Raw genomic sequence first — 16,748 nt, 5'->3', positions numbered from 1 at the left:
GCCTTGACCCATTGTTTGCTTTTTTTCGGATTTCAGCTGGGAAAGCGGCCACCTCGCGCAGCCTGCCCCGAGCATGCTGGGAGCCGGGCACAATGGGGAACCCTGCTCTGCAGGCAGAAGGGCTCCAAATCATTTGAGAGACATATTCATTATACCCTTTCACGGGGGTCTGTTTGCATTGGGTTTAGCGGTTACTTCCCAGACGGGGTTCAGACCAAATAAAGATCATTTAGCGGCGAGGGATTCGCTCAGGCTTTCAGGGAAATGTGCCTGATGCGGGGCACGGCGCAGCCTGGCCGCTTGGCTCTCGGCTGCTCCTGCTCCCCTGCTGATTTGCCTGGGTTTATTTTGTGCCCGTTGCCTCCTCCATCACGAGACTGCACCAGATCACACAGCTCACTTTTGCAAAAAGGGAGAGTTTATTTTCAACAGTGCATGGGGTGGGGGGATTTTAATGGGAGAGAATTACAGCCAGTACGTTTCTCTTACAGGAACAGAGAGGGTGCAGTAAAACAGCAGTCGGGCTGCCTGGCCCGGACAGACTGACAGTGCCCTGGGCCCCGAGCACAGCACCGTCGGGATGGCTGCACTCCTGCAGCTCCGCACACCCAGGGATGAAGAGCAGCAAGGGCTGAGCTCTGCTCCATGAGCAAAGCCTGGTGGTAAAAGCTCCCTCCAACCTTTGGGCACCCAGTTATTTTGCCAGGTGAGACGGTGGTTTGCTCAGATCCCTCTGCCTAAGCACTGTGGTCCTGCTCCAGGGTATTTTGGGCACCAAAGACAACGTACAGGAGTGGTGTGGGATGATCCCCTGGCTCCCTGTGTTGCCCTGGCTGCCTCCCCACAGCTGGACGGGCATGAATTGAAGTAATGCAGAAACCCTCTGTGTTCATGAGCCAAAGACACCTTCTCTCTGGGGCCACTGGAGAAGCAGGTCAGGACCCTCCTGGAGAAACCTGGAGACGTCAGATGGCAAGTCTGGGCAGGTGGCATCCAACTGCAAGAAGGAACTCACGGGCTTGAAAAGTCCTTTCTCCACTCACTGGGATCTAGGAAGGAAAGGAAAAAAATGGAGCAGTTACAATCTCCAGCAGGGAAACGGTCCAGCAGTGCTCAGCTGAGAACAGACCAACTTGTCTCACCAATGGAGCGAAACTCCAACCCTCTTTCCTTTTTCAGCACAGGTTTCCCACGGCTCTGGTCCACCTCACCCGCTTCCCGACCGGCAGAGCCGCTGGTCCCCAGGACACCGAGCTCCTCCTGCATCCACCTCAGTCCCCTACCTCTCTCTTGCCCCGCACACCGCCAGCCAGGGGAGGGCTTGCCGCTTGTCCTTCCTCCCTAGGCTTTGGGGCATGGGATTACTCTGCATGTCAGAGCCACTAAAGGCACAGCCCTCTGATGTTTTAATCTTCGTGTTAACTTTCCCTGCCCTCGGCGCCCTTGCCTGGCTGGAGAAAGTGATACCAAGCCACCGAGCTGGAGCCGAAGCTGTGATGCTCAGCGCAAGTTCCCTTCCAGGCTTTGCCCGCAACTCCCGGGGTTTGCCCTACACATCTTGCTCCTTGCAGCATGTTCTTCTCCCTTTTTCCTGACGTTTTTTCTCCATTTCCTTTGCACTTTCTCCACTGTGAGTGCAGATCCCCTAGTACAGCCTCTGAAGCCAGTCCCATCCCTTTGCTGTTCTCCCTTTGCTTTGCCTATAAACTGTTAGGCTGAAGGAGTAAAGACTAATACAACTAATTCTTGAATACACTTGGATTCAGAGTGCAAAAGGAACCATCAGCTCACTAATTTATTCTTTTTATTGCACCAAATTGTAATTTTATAAAATATTGCAAATTTTATAAAATATTTGCAAGCCCATTTTAAGAGATAAATCTTCTGTGTGGCTCTCTAATGAGCCGCCCTGGGAGTAGCCGGCATGTGATCTGCTGTAGGTCGCACCGCGACGTTCCCGGGCTGCGACTGGATGAACCACCGTAACTCTTTGAACTGTGCAAATACTCTACACTCTGGGGTCCAGGCTGCAATTTTCATGGGTATTTTTTCTCTCTCTTAAAAATAGATCTTCTGTAACCCCTTTATTGCAATATTCATAAAGCACTTGATGGAAATCCAAGGAAAATCCCTTCCCTTTCGCAACTTTGAAGCAAGCCTAAAACTTCAGAGAGGCAGAAGCCAAACGCACCCCACATGCATGGGTTTGGGGAAGGACCACAATCTGTCTGGGGAGAATTAGGGTGCTGAGAGGACAGACCGCATGTTGGCATGTGTGTAGGGAAACCCAGGCTGGAAGAAGCCAAAGCTCAGCACTGCTTTAGCCTATGTGACATTAGCACCCCCAGTGTCCCCCCCCAAGGCTGGCGAGGATGTTGAAGTCAGGGCAGATGAGATCTGAATGGCGGTGGGTGCTTTCCCAAGCCCAGGAGAGGAGGAGGAGGCTGAACCCTGGTGCTTGCCAGGGAAAACACTTGCAGGGTAAAGAGTCCTGCCCTGGGCAGTGACAGCCCCTGCCCTCCGCCTGGGCAGGCTGAGCTTGCCGTGACCTACAGAGAAACTCATCCATGGTGCAGAGAGAGAGGATGCTTATTGGTATGAGACATTGACCCATTCTGGAAATGATGCTCTGCCTGGTGGGTTTGCACCTTCTGGCACTTAGTAACTGGAGGCAGGAGGGGCTGGACTGACCCAGCTGATTTGACATAAGCTTCAGGAAAGTCCAAACCTCCAGCCCATGCTTTCTCTGTGGGCAGACTTCAGCCTGGTATTGTGGGTGCCTGCAAAAATAGGGCTCCACCAGGACCCGATCCCAGACCAACACTGCCTTCCCTCCCCAGCACCTCAGCGCAGGGAAAGCATCCCGTAAAGTAGCATGTGGATTCATTATCCCTTTTTTTAAAAAAAAATGATGCATAAATAATTGCAATTACAGTTCAGCCTCTGCCCCAGGACTTGCTCCTGTACCTCCCTGTGCCCTAACAAAGCCAGCCCTGAGGTTTATACATTGACAAACTGCCCCGCCACGGCGATTTTAGGCTGTGAGAAGGGCAAAAATACCCCTCAAATAATGGCAAATGGATGCAGGACACTCTGCCTAATCAGATTCCTATCCCCTATTGAGGCTGGGAAGGAGGGACCCCGCTCCTCCCCTGCCCTCAGCCCAGCCTCCGGTTCACCGGCTCACACGGAGAAACTTTCTGGACAATTTAATCTCGCCAGGGTGTTACTTAGAAAAACCTTTTTCACTGCCATTTTTTTTTTTTCCCTCCCTCCCCCCCTTTTTTTTTTTTTCCTTCCCTCCCAGCCTTGATTGAATTTTGCAAGCCCCTGATATCTTTCTTTTTTGTAGGGATGCACGCTGCTTATGCAAATACCAGCCTTTCATACCGCCTCCCTGGCTCAAGCCCTCCAACTTGAATGTGACCAAAAGCTGTGCTCTCCCCTGCTAACTCCTTAGCACAATTACACCTCCATTCTGCTCCAGGGGCCCAGGGAGGGGGAAAAAAGAAAAAAAAAAAAATCATTTTAAACTAATAACACGTGCTGTTTGCTTTGGATAATTACGAGGGAGCTTCGGCTTCTAAGAGCTATGAAATATTCTGTTCGGCGGGGCGGGAGGGAGGCTCCGTGTTACGCCTACGCTGCGAGTTTTATCTCCTGGCGGAGATGCTCGCAGGGCCTCTTGAGGCTCCCTCCATCTCGTGCTCGTCCTGTGCACCTGGGCAAGCATTTACATTTCCTATGGAGGAACTTCTCAGTGCTTTGGGCTATGGGAGAGAGAAGAAGGTGGCTGACATTTTTCTTATCTCAAGTTACAATTTCCTGCAAGCATCAAGATAATAAAACATCGGCGATGGGCAAGATGAGCAAAATGAATGCATCGGCTGGCTCTCCCGCGGCAGCGCGGGGAGGACCGGGGAGAAAGGACACCCGGGGGATGCGACTGCTCCGCTGGCTCTCGTTTGCATCGTGGCCCTGCCGTTATTGTCCTCCTGCCTTGTCTGCTGAGGAAGTTTATGTGGAGGGCTTTTGCCGGGGCGAGGAGGAGGGGAGTTTTCCCCAAAAGCACCCAGGAATCTGTCAAAAGAGGGACAGAAAAGAGAAGAAGAAGAAGAAGGGAGACAGAGAGTGGGAACGTCAAGGACCCCTGACTAATGAATAGCAAGTTTGCCCTTGAACCTCCCTGGGCTTTGCCATTCCCAGGCTCCAAACAAGGGCTGATGCATGCTTGGGCCCAGCTGCAGGGGGACCGGGCTATGGTTCATCTCAGACACTTTGACAGCCCGGGCCTTTTCCCCGCATAGCTCAGACTCGCCTAACTACTCCCCTGGCAACAGCTCAGTGCAGGAACCTGTGCTGAGGCCCTGCCTGCTGCATACAGAAGTGCGAGGAGGAGGGGAGCTGCTGGGAGAAATTAGCTGGAGACCGGCTTAACCCATCAAATGCTGGGCAGGCATCACCAGCCCCAGCACCCTTCGCTTGGTCCCCGGCTCGGCTGGCCGGGTGCTCGCCAGCAAGCATCCGCAGCAGAGCAGGAGAGGGGCAGTGGTGGGTTAGACGTGCCAAGTCACTGTGTATCCCAAATCCCCTGACCTGCCGCTTCGCCAAGACCTTGGACCTGGTGGGGCCAAAAGGTCCTCATGGTGCCAAGGGTGTAGGAGGGAGCCGAAATAGCTGGCTGGAAAAGACCACTGGACACTGAGCGGGAAGGACATGGCCTCTCCCCTGTGCGTCGGGGACAGGGCATCCCTCTCTGCCAGCCAAAATGAGGGCTTGGGCCAGACCACAGAGGCACAAACTTGCCCCAGCCGCTCTTTCTGCATTGCAGATCAAAGGCAGGGGACGAGCTGGCCTTAGGGGTCTGCGCTGAATGGCTGGAGAGAACAGGCACGAGCACCCGGCGGCTCCAAAGCGCGACCCAGAAACGTTCCCACATCCCAGCCCCATATAAATCAAGGGGGAAAAAGGAGGGGGGGGGGGGGGGCTCCATCCCAGCCTCTGTTTTTACAGAGCATCTTTCATGTGTAGCCCCTGAGAGAGGGGGCTTTGCTGAGCTTGTTAAGGACGGCTCCTGCGCCAGGCAGAGAGGGGGACGCACCATATGGAGAGGAGAAAAAGAAAAGGGGACACTGAAAATGGAAAATTATGCAAAGCAGGAGGAGAGGCGCTGGGGGAAAGGGGGGAGGGAGGCAGCGAGGTGGTGGGGGATGGGGAGAGGGGAGGCTAGGAAGGGAGCCCTGACTCGGGGGACACCAGCGAGCTGGCATGGGGGCAGCAGGAGGGACAGAAGTTTCCTGTGACTGGGTGCAGAACAGCCCTTGGCACCCTTGGGTGCTGTCACTGGCGGGCAGCTCTCCAGCCCGGCCTTCTCCGAGCGGGTCTGGGCTGTGCCAGGGCGATGCCCGGCTGGGCCGCAGTGGGTGCACCCTGCATCCGGAGCCGTGTCGCGCCAGGAGATGCAGCAAAACGGGGCTCACAGTGACCTACTTCAGAGGTGTCCTCAGGACCTCTGTTACTATGGCAATGAGGTTGCGAGCAAACATTACGGGCTTTTTTGGTCAAGGTTTTTGCTTTTAATCAATCACAAAAACCGGACTCACGTGCTGAGGTGCTGGGGGTCTTGTGAGAGATGGCCCTGAACAACAGCAATGATAGCAAGGGCCTGAATCGCCCCTGGGTCTCAGCCGCCTGCGCGGTGGTGCTGAACACTCAGGTGAGTTAAGGAGCATCCAAATGCAGCTGCCAGAGCTCTTCCCTTCCCCTTGATCCCTGAGGGAGCCCTTGGTCCCCACAGGGCCCTGGGGCTGCAGGGTGGGCTGCAGCCCCGGCGTGGCTCAAGGATGCTGTTCATGCCCAGGAGGGAGAATGAACTTTCCAGCCCCTTGCCTGTGTTATTGCCCAGCCTATGCTCAAACTCCAGCATCTGGCCTGACGTGGTGTTTGGAGAAATGACTTGGCTCTTCCCAACCCAGCTGTGGAGCACCTTCTCTCTCTCCTGGAAACCCTGGTCACATCTCAGCATCTGGGCTCAGTTCACCTTTGGGAAACCACCCACCCTGGCAACGTGACAGCTCCTCTGTCCCAGTGTCACCCTGTGCCTCTGGCTTGTGGGACTCTGCGCTGGCTCTGTGTCCAAGGGCCACATCCTCACTGGCTGCAAGCCCCCTTCTCCAGCCCATCTTTCACCCCAGCACGGAGAGCCACCCACTTGGTCCTCCAAAAACTCCAAGCTTGGTGCTCATTGCTCTGCGACCCCTGCTTGGTCCCCTCCGTCCCACTCCCATCTCCCCTCTTGATTCTTCATTCAGAGCACCCGGTGCTTTTCATTCACTCTCCTTGGCATCACCCAACACCCAGGAACACTAACAGCTCCTGGCTGCCACCTTTTCTCCCTCTCAGCCCTGGCCCAGCCTTTGATCTCACACCCATCCCTACCACACTGCTCCCTTTTTTAGCTCCTTCTCTTGTGTGTTGCATCAGGAAACCTTTCCTCACTGCATCCTGAACAGATCCCTCCATTAATTCCTTCTGCTGTGCTTCCTTCCATTTACCATCGGTAAATTTACCATCAACCCTTGCAGTCACCCTACACCCCCAAACCCACGTTTCAGGCAGGTATGGGGCAGATTCATGTGGGGTGAGTGCATAGAGACGGGCTAGCACACGGGCAGGTGCGGAGGTGGGCACGCTTGCCCCAGCCTACACGTGTTCCTGCCTGCACATGCCAACACCTACATGTTCCTGCCCACAGTCCCACTGCCGGATTTGGGGCTGTGGGATCTTGCAAGGAGCTCTTGTTCTCCCCTGGGGCACGGGCGTTATCTGCACAACATGGCTGCAGGCTGGGATTTGGGCTGTTTGGTCTCACAGTCACTAGACAACAAAGATGCTGTGTCCGTCTTCTAGTTTCTTCAAGAGCCATGCCCTGGAGTAAGGCTACATGTGTTGGCCAGATCCTCAGTAAAGCCCTGGAATAAGCTGTAGGCACTGAAGAGGATTCATCTAAGCAGCACACAAAGAAAAATAGCAAAAAATAAAGTTCACGAGGGCACAAAGAAAACAGAGCTTCCACCCACAGAGCAGCTGTGTGGGGCTCCAGGGACAGGGAGGCAACGTGGGAGATGTTTCAAAGCTTGCTCTCAAGATGATGCATTTGCAACTGCTTCCCTTCTGCAACCAGTGGAGGTAAACTGAGCTACCTGCCCTGCAGACACACGTTTTAATCTGCATATCTTCGGGCACAAGTACATGTCCTGGGCTGCTTTAAGCCTGGCTAGCCACCATGGCAGAATGATGCAAAAATCAGATGTGCCGTCATGGGAGAGGAAGAAGAGGGATGTCTTCTATCCCTCGGTATCCTAACACAGGCAACAGCTCCCCTTCCACAACCCAACCCAGGTGAAGGGGCTGCTTGGTGTTCTCAATGCAAATTCCCACCTGCTAAAAATGGGTAGTGTGGAGTGTGGGGGAAGCACATGGGATTCAGGGTGTCCTTTGGATCAGTCTGGCCTCAGCTGCTGTGCTGGAAGCTGAACTATTTCCAAGGAGGTTACGGCAAGAACAGAGAGTCCTGCCCAAGTGACGGGCCAAAGCGTTGGCACTTCGTCCTGATTCAACCTCGCCCCAGATTCCCGCCCCTGGCGTGCATCCAGATTTCTTTCTCCTTGACCCATCTCCATCAAAAGAAGCGCCCTTACGAGTCTCTGCTCTAAGTTTCTAGTCTACAAATAGAAGCAAAGCAGTGCCTGCTCCAGAGCTGAACATTTCTACTAAACCCTATTTTGATGTCTGTCCCGGTGAAAGAAATCTTCGGGGACTGTGCCCCTTGTACGAGATGTTAAATATTTCAGCCTCCAGCAATACAAGACACCAATATGATATTAAACTATGCAATTGCTGTATGTTCCTGCATTCCCACCCTGGCTGCAGAGACGCCCTATGAGGGCCCATCTCCAGCAAATATTCCTCTGGACCGGGACAGAGAGCCAGATGCTTTGAGTACTGGGGCGCAATGTGTTTATCGGGTAGCAAAGCTGGCTCTGCCATCTTGCCCGGGGAAGCTGTGCCATGGGAGCTACTAAAACAGCATTTCATTTCCAAACAGGGCCCTGGAGACCTCTTGTGTGAGGGGCTCGATGGAGTGAGCCAGGGGAGCGCAGAACAAGGAGACATGACCCCAGGCTAAAAACAAGCCAGACCACAGGTTTGTTGGACCTTATTGCTCTACACCAGGGTTCACACTGGCCTGTCCCCTTGAATCAGTGCATCTCTCCCATGCCACCACCGACAGGGAAATGGCAAATTGGGATTTTTTTTTTTGCCTCCCTCTTCCCCCCGTTTCCCTCCCTTAACTCCTTTTCCGCATCATAAGCAAAGTCCTAATAAAGCTCCCATCCCCACAGCCAGCCCTGCACCATGCTCCCAGCAGAAAAGAGATGCAAAGCCACGCTTGGAATCTGATTCCCCGGCTTTAAACGCTGCTCTGCCAGCAAAGTGCGACTTGAAAGCTCCCCTGTCACAGTTACAAAGCTCCGAACAGCCCTTCCTCGGATAATCACGCTTATCTCCAGATTAAGAAAGAGAGACCTGCAGCTGAGGCTGGTCACATGGGCTGGGATGTGGGCAAATCTCTTTTAAACAATCCCCATATAGCTGTGACCTCCACCACAGCCCAAATACACCGTCCCTCGGTCCCACTCGAAAACCAGCTCTGGAGACATGACAGAGCATGTGAGAGGAGACCGAGCTGGAGAGAGGCGGGGGGGCAGGAGGGAAACCTGGAGGAGGAGTGAGAAAGCGATGGAGAAGAGCAGGATGAGAAAGACGGAAGCAAAAATAAGTAAAGGGAGGATGTGGGAGAGGGAATAGGATGTGGTGGAAAGGGAGGAAGAGTGCGCGGATGGAGGGGGAGGATGATGAAGGACAGGGAGGTCTCTGCTACTCTTCCTGCTGGGGATTAGTTGTCCCTGCACTGTCCTCAGTTTAACTCTTCCTGCTCTGTCCCCGGCTGGCAGCCTAGCCCGATTACGTGACTCCAGCTGTGCCAAGCAGCCTTGGCAGGGTGAGCGCGTTACCTACTTTGCTGCCACGGATTCATTAAGAGGCTTTGCTAGTGTGGGAATAGTCATCCCAATGGGGAAAGAAAAAAAAAAAAGCCTTCTGCAAATCAACCTGATGAGGAGCTCTGACAAAGCGGTTTCCACAGCCCTGCCCAGGGCTTGGGAGCAAAATTAAGGAGAGGCAGAGATGAGCAAGCAGGAGAGGAGGGCGGAGAGGTGAGAGATCAGGTGGAAGAGGTCCCCAGAAAGGCCCTTTCTTGGGGACAAGGCACTGGCCAGGGAGGGAATTGCCATCCTTTTGGAGGATGCCTAGTTCTTCTTTGTGATTAAAGGCCATGTTGCATCTGGGTCAGGCATGGATATCACATTCAGCCTGCGAGCAAATGAAAGGTCCGAAAACCGCAGAGTGACTTTTTCCAATGTCAAGTTCCCCTCTTATGTCCATGTGGGATTAAAACAATTACTTTGCAATGGAGGAGCCCAAATGGCTCCAAAATGGGCCCAGATGCAGAGCACTGAGGCTGGACCTCTCTGAGGATGCCCACGATCTGCTGGCACCGACTCAGGGTTTCCAGGCACTGGGGTTGGCCACCGACTGCAGCTTGCCAGGAGGGACTGCAGTGCTGCCTCCCTGGCTGCTCATTATTCACCCTGCACAATTAGGCACTGCTGATAAGTCATGTGAAATTGCCTTTGTTCTCCAAGTGGATGACCTGCGTTTCATGGGAGTCCCTTTTTTCCTGCACATTACTCATGAGTTGCCCACTGTACCTACTGCTGAAATGGCAGCAAGGATTTTGGGGCACTCTTCGGGCTGGCCACGAGTGCTCCCTCGCAAATGCCCCTTGAAGGTCGATGGGGAGGTGCAGCCTGGCCCTGCCCACCCTCCTGGACTTCTCTCAGCACAAAGGAGAGCTGCTCTTCCCTCAGCCCACCCTGCCCCGCTGGGGATATGTCAGCTCTCTTCCAGGCAGGTGGCTTTGCATCTCCATGGCTACTCTACCATCTCTTTGTGTCACCTCCCAGCTCCCCTCTCAGCAGCAGTGAAAAGCTCAGTGGAGCTGCAGAACCAGGGGGGAAAGAGGCATCAGCCCTTGCCCAGTCCAAACCCTGCTGATGCCAATGGCCAACTTATCTTGTTCATCAGGACCTTCCCTTTCCTCCCCAGCCAGTCCACCAGAAGGAGTCAACCCCATGTTCTGCTGCTCTGACCAAGCCATCTCCCACACAGGCTCCCTGCAGCACCAACCCTGCACCACAGTGTGCCTGCTCCTGCTCTCCATCCCTTCACTGCCAGGACCAGGACCCAAGTACGGAAGAGAAGGCAAAGTAGATGGGAACCAGCATGAAGCTGGGTGCCACCAAACTCCACAGCAGACAAGCCGTGCTGCAGCAAAACTTCCCGAAATGATCTCTGCTCCAGAGCAGCCTTGCGCCATGTAATTCCCTGCTCTTCTGGCATCCGGCAGCTGCTCAAAAGCAGATGGGAGCACAGGGAGAAAAGACATCTTGACCCATTCCAGACCTTCTTCCCAGTCTGTTCAAGAAACGTATGTGAGCTCTTAAGTCTTGTTGATTTAAGGGAAAGGATGCAAAATTAATTTAGATAGAAAATTAATTAGATGTGAACTGGTATTTACATCCCTACACATACATTGAATTCTTGTGTAAACCTACAGAATGCAGATGGATGGACGGATGGATGGATGGACGGACGGATGGATGGATGGACGGATGGACGGATGGATGATAACAGCACTCTAGGAATGACATTTTGTGCTAGTCCATATGCTGGGAATGTAGAAAGACGTTTCTCTGCATTGGTAATTAATAACTCTATCCTGAGCAAATGTTGATAAATCCTTTATAGTGAACGTTATCTCTGTCTCTCCAACTCCTGTTCTGCATTTCCATTTGCCTGTTTTCACTGCTCCACCCCTGGCACCCACACGCTCCACTTCCCTCCCATATTTTGTAACTGGTAGCAGATTTGACTCCCTTTCTGGAGAAGCAGGCGGAGATTTTGTTGCTGGGGCTTTGTGTGAGTGATCGCATGTGTGTGTGTGTGTATACAAAGGTGGGTACAAATCCATTGGAAATAAACACCTTTTAAGGGACTTGAGAGAGAGACACAGGGCAAAGGACAAGAAAGAGCCTACAGACCCTTAGCCAGACAATCAACAAAGATGAAGAGAAAGACCCAGTGAACCAAAAAAAGCCGCAGTTCTCTTTTAAACTCTCCATGATTTGCAAGGAAAGCAGCAGATCCCATCGCTGGGAAGCCCAGCTCCACCAATGCACTAGAAGCCACAGCAACCCTCACCCCTTCTTCTCCCAGCTCCGCACAGCTCAATTACCCCAGGCTGCCAGGCTGCACTGAGCACACCCCCGCCGCCCCGCATCTCCCCCGCCACCGAGACAGCTTTTGCCAATGGATGGAGTACAAATATATTCATTGGCACCTTATCAGACATGCATGCAAAACTAATTAACATGGGGAGACATGCAAGCTGCCACCCAGCCACAAATACACACCCACGAGCATGCACACACACACGCACGCATGCACAAGGCAACCCTTGTCTAGGGGGGACATTCAAAAGGCTTTGTCACTAATTTAGGCATCTGTCTCAGTCTGGTCTGGTCCTCCTGGCTAGGCTGGAGTTGTGGTTTTTTTCCCACTCTGTTTGACAATGCTGGGAACATGCCCAGAGACCCCTCATTCAAATCACCCCTTGACAATGGTCTCATTGTGTGAGCATATAGAAAAGGGAAAGGATGGGGGAGAAGATGAGGAAGGGGGGGTAAGGAATTAAAACGTGAACCCAAGGAAGTGTTTACTAACACAAGCCTTGCAGCTGCCCTGTCTCTCCTCCACCCCCTTCTTCCGCCCCCGGCAGCTCCAATGGCCCAGCTTGTCCCCAGCACGAGGTGGGCAGCGGGACAGCGAAGTGGGAGCAGGAGCAGGAGCTGCACAAAGGTGCAGGGAGAGATGGCAAACTGGAGGCATGAAGCCTCAGAGCATTTGAGTCCTCAGCAGCAGAGGGGCAGGTACAGGTTTGGGAAGAGAAGATGGAGCCAGAGATGCCTTGGAGAGGATTAGTGACTTAAAATGTCCTGGGAAGGACATCTTCATGGAGGAGCAAGGGATTTATTGGTATAACCACTCCAAGGCTTTCCAGGCAGGGACAAAAAGTGTTTAAACCTGGCTCTGTGGATTAGAGCAAGCGAGCAGACTTGCAGTGCAGTTTGGGCTGCTCTCTGGTGCTGCTGCCAGACATGCTACAGTGTGAGAAGAAAGGGAAGGAGCAGCAGGGTGTCATGGCTGGGGGCTCAGGGAGCGCACCAGACTCCCTTCAGGACCTGCCTGTCTGCCTATTGTTTGTTATTAAATATCAAGGGAAAGAGAAAAAAAAAAAAGGGAAAAAATGCCCCTGATGCCCTGCCCACCCCCCAGCCACGCCTGGGGAAGGAAATAGTGAAGATGCAGACGGGGGGTGTTAACCCACAGCCCCACCACGCTTGGCTGGTTTCGGCAGACACCGTTCAGCTGGAAATGCCCACGAGTCAGCAGAGCAAAGGGAACAGGAGCTGGGGAGGGGGAGAAGATGATGACAACATTTTCCATATATGCAAATGAATCTGCACAAGATACCCAGAGGGAGAGAAAACAAAGAGACCTCAAAGAGGCTGGCTCCGAGACCCGCACAAAGCCAGATACCTCCATACACCTATGATGTTTGCACGTGAAGACCTGCACAATGCAAGAACCAATGCTGCCCAGAGGTTTCACCCATCTGAGCAGATCTCAGCCCAAAGAAAGCCTGGTTGAGAAGCTCAGTAAAAGATGCAAACACAAATGCCACAATCCCACGTCCTCCTACAGAAACAGATGCACCTTAGGAGTACAAAACTATTCCTGTCCATCAGCTTAGTCAGAGAAGAGAAAAGCTGTGATGCAAACCCCAAAGAGCCCTGCCTTGGTGTGGCAGAGATAGCTCAGCTGCCCTGCAGCCAGATCCACCACCTGGACCTTTGTTTGGTTTCCATAAGAGTGAAGCCAGGAGATTGTTGGATATCTCTATAAACGAGGCAGAGCAAAACATCACACAGAAACCCAGGAATATATATGACAGCAAAACATTTCCTTCCCACAACCACTGCAAAAAAATGAAAGTCACTTGTGCAAACATTTCTGCTTAAAAAAGGGAAGCTACTGGCAAGTAAAAAAAAAAATCGTGCTTTTTATCCAAACAAGTGGTTGTGAGCAGTTTTACTGCCACATTCCTCTGCCCCAATACGCAGGGATAAGCACTCGACATACAGTGACACGTAGGGACTTGGGGACAGAGCTGTGGTTTTAATAGGCCAATGCAGACACCGAATGAAATAAAACCCTACAGAGATCAGTCCTTGCCAGGACTCAAAGCTGAGAAAAGCTATTTGATGGTAAAGAGAAACAAGGACACTCACGATTCTGCTCTCATTTCCGTGCTGTAAATTTGCACAGCTTTTACTGAACACAATTAAATCCTCACTTAGGATTTAACCTGATGAAGCTGAGGGCAGACCTCAGTACATGACCCACCTCTGGGCTCTTCCCTGCAACTTGCTCTGCAGAGGTCAGTAGGAGTTGTGAACAAGTTGAGTGAAAAAGCAGGAGGATTCGTAGTTTCCAGCCAATGTGGCCATTTCAAAGCCCTCTCCAGCTCCACCTCAGCTGTTCTTTCCTTCGCTGTTGATTTGCCACTTTGCTCATGAAGTCTTGGCTGCAGAGGAAAGTCAGTACTGGCCTCACAAGCACAGAGACCCAAAGGTATTTGGGCATCTCTTTCCCTTTACTTCTAACAGGAGCTGAAGACCTCAGAAATACTTCAACACATCAATTCCCTGCCTCTGCGGGCTGATCCTTCCTTTCTGATACCCCAAGGGTCCCAGTGGGGAACCCATGCAAGACCCTTGCAAAAAAACATGCAAAACCCTCTGTTATTAACACCTATTTGACTATTTTTTAAATTTTACTTTATTCTAAGACAGTGCATTTCAAAGGCTCTTTTGCTCACCAGCACAGTTTAACACTCTGGGTTTCAGAAGCAACAAGTGATAAAGCTCCTCACCTACTTGCACCACATAGATAAGGTCACCTCTGGGCTTTGACCTTAAATCTATACATGCTTTTCCCCTCAGATGTTGAGAGGTGTAAATCTCAACATCTTATTAAACAGCTCTGCAGATCACTCAGAACAGATTGCCTCACAACATAACTTTTCAGCTGGTCACTACCCACGAACGGATGATTTTACATGACATTTATTCATGCAAATTGCAGAGGCTGTAGTCTGGTTAGCCAGCAAGAGCGTAAAAAATTACAGTTTAGATGCATAAATGCTGGCACCATCGTAGAAAGCACGATGAGACTGGAAACACATCCTTGGGTTTCAAATGCAGCGCAACAAAACTTAGAGGCGAGTCCTTGTCAGATGGGGGTTTATCAGGAACAACCCCCCTCCCCCGAAATGACCCAGGGGAGGCAGAGAAGGGCACGTGCAAGGCTGCAGGGGCTACGGAGAAATGAACTTCTCCTGCTGCATGTGCAGGAACCTGCCATGGGGAGAGCACACGCGACATTTTACGTCACTCACAAAGCCTACTCTGTCCAATAAAGTGGGGAAGTAAAACAAAGCATGAAATCCAGGCATAAATTAGCATCCCTCTAGTCTAGCTTTATTTGTGCTGCTGCTGCTGTGGATTAGCATCTAGCTGGCTGACAAGCTGATAGGCAGACAGAAACAGGGAGAAATAATAAAAAAAAAAAAATCAGTGGGTGTCTTTTTTTCCCTATGGTTTCCTGGGATGCCTGCCGTCAAAGTGCAGACAGTGTTCATCCCTTTAGGACCAGAATTTTTCCATCTTCCTAGGAGAGCAATAGGCTCTGCAGGAAAGCAAATCCCCCTGAGATGTTTGTGCCTGCCCCCTGCAAAGCTGGCACCCGTCATCTGACTGCAAACCCAGTGTGAACCCGTCACATCCTCAGCCGGCATCCCTCCGGCATCCACAGTATCACTGTGGCAGCATTTACAGACAGCCACAGAGCCCTGGGAGCGGTTGCTGTGTGGGGATGGGAGAGCTTGAGGATGGCACCTACGGGGAGCAAACGCCCCGGGGTTAGCTCTGGATCGTGTTCACCAGCGCTCAGGGCAGCTGCTTCCTTCACTGCTTGCAGCCATGGCTGGGTTTGGTACCTGATCCCAGATGACATGACCAGGATCTCACGCCGGCATCTCCCGTCCGTTCATGTCAGAAACGTGTCACTGCCAGGTCCTCGGGCAGGGGGACCTGCAGAGAGATTCCACTGGGCTGTCACACAGCCTCCCGCTCCTCAGGGATGCGTGGCAAAATAAGTGTCCGTCACCAAAGACGTCCCTTCTCCCGGGGCTTGGTGATTTCATGCCCACCCGCCCTTTCCAAGCACAGCCACGGAGGACAATGATAAAGAGGTGCCAATCCTGACGGCCACCACCCCAGCCTTGCTGGAACCAGACAGCCCTGCCAAAGGACATGTTGCTGCCCTAGCAACTTCAAGCAGCAGAGAGGAGCTGGGATGCTCAGGGAGGATGATACTGGTGTGGCACTTGTACCCAAACTGGGAGAACGACAACAAACTTGACTGTGTTCAGAACAAATGCAAACCCCATTTCTACCCTCACTGAGCCTTTCACAGCTTGGCTGGACTCTCAGGTCACAGATCTCTAGTCCCTGCCTGCCACTTAAGGAGCCAAACAGAGAGCTCAGTTTATAGGCTATGGAAAGCAAATTTTCAGCCATTTACAAAGGTGGCCTAGAGAACACAGACTAATTCTACACAGCCATAAAGCAAGTCCCTCAGGAGCACAGCACACAGTTCGAACACCCTGGTGTCCCTCTGCCTGTCAGTGGGACACCGACTGAGAGGGTCTGATCAGAGGATGCAGGTGGAAAAATTCCCCAGGATGTAGAGAAACCCTCCTCGCCAGAGCCCATGCAGCACCCAGCCCTGAAGCCAAGTGCTCTGGCCCCACTGAGCACTGGTGCCAGCAGTCCTGGTCTGACTCCATCGGCTGGGCTCTGCCTTTGCAGCGTGGAGCAGGCAAAGCCTTGCTTGCAGCAGGCATCCGTGACTGGCTCTGAAGGTCCCTTGCCCAAATGGGTCAACACAGGCAGCTCTTCCCCAAAGGAGGCACAAGGGCACTCTGCAGGGCTTTGAGAGAGCCCCAGCTGGGAATAACCCAAGCAGAGGGGATGCATCCCTGTTCCTCCAGCCATGCCACCCGCAGCATGCATGACCCAAGGCTGGAATGAGGCGCATCGTCACCATCCTCATCCCGCTGCACACAGCAAGACAGTCCCCTCCACATCCACGCACCCACAGAGGCATCTATGGAGACATCCCATGGTATCAGCAGGTTTGCTTGTTCTAGGGGCTAGGAAGGAAGGAAAGAAGGATGAAGACAGTGCAGAAACCTAAGCCTTTGTTTCCCAACACTCAACCATGTTGCATGCTGTCGATTAGGTAGCAGAGGGCATATCTTCCTACCATATCCTCAAGTTCTTGCAGCAATAGCAAGCACTCCTTTAACCTCTGGCATATGAGGGTGAAAGGAGGCAGAAGTCAGTCAGAGACTACAGAAATGCAACGAGCTGCAGGAG

General features: G+C 52.6%; 1 long non-coding RNA gene across 2 annotated transcripts in view; it reads right to left on the bottom strand.

Annotated features, from left to right (window-relative positions):
- Positions 1–400: 400 nt before the first annotated feature.
- Positions 401–16,748, bottom strand: part of LOC122154565 — a 41,221-nt gene continuing 24,873 nt past the window's right edge. For both annotated transcript variants that reach the window (XR_006166604.1, XR_006166605.1), the window contains exon 4: positions 401–1,049. This is a non-coding gene — a long non-coding RNA (uncharacterized LOC122154565). The remainder of the gene's footprint in view (positions 1,050–16,748) is intronic.

Source organism: Tyto alba, unplaced genomic scaffold, assembly GCF_018691265.1.
Source record: "Tyto alba isolate M040663 unplaced genomic scaffold, T.alba_DEE_v4.0 Super-Scaffold_41, whole genome shotgun sequence".
Classification (NCBI taxonomy): Eukaryota; Metazoa; Chordata; class Aves; order Strigiformes; family Tytonidae; genus Tyto; species Tyto alba.
The sequence above is the reverse complement of the archived record's forward strand: the minus strand, read 5'-3'. Positions and strand labels throughout refer to the sequence as shown.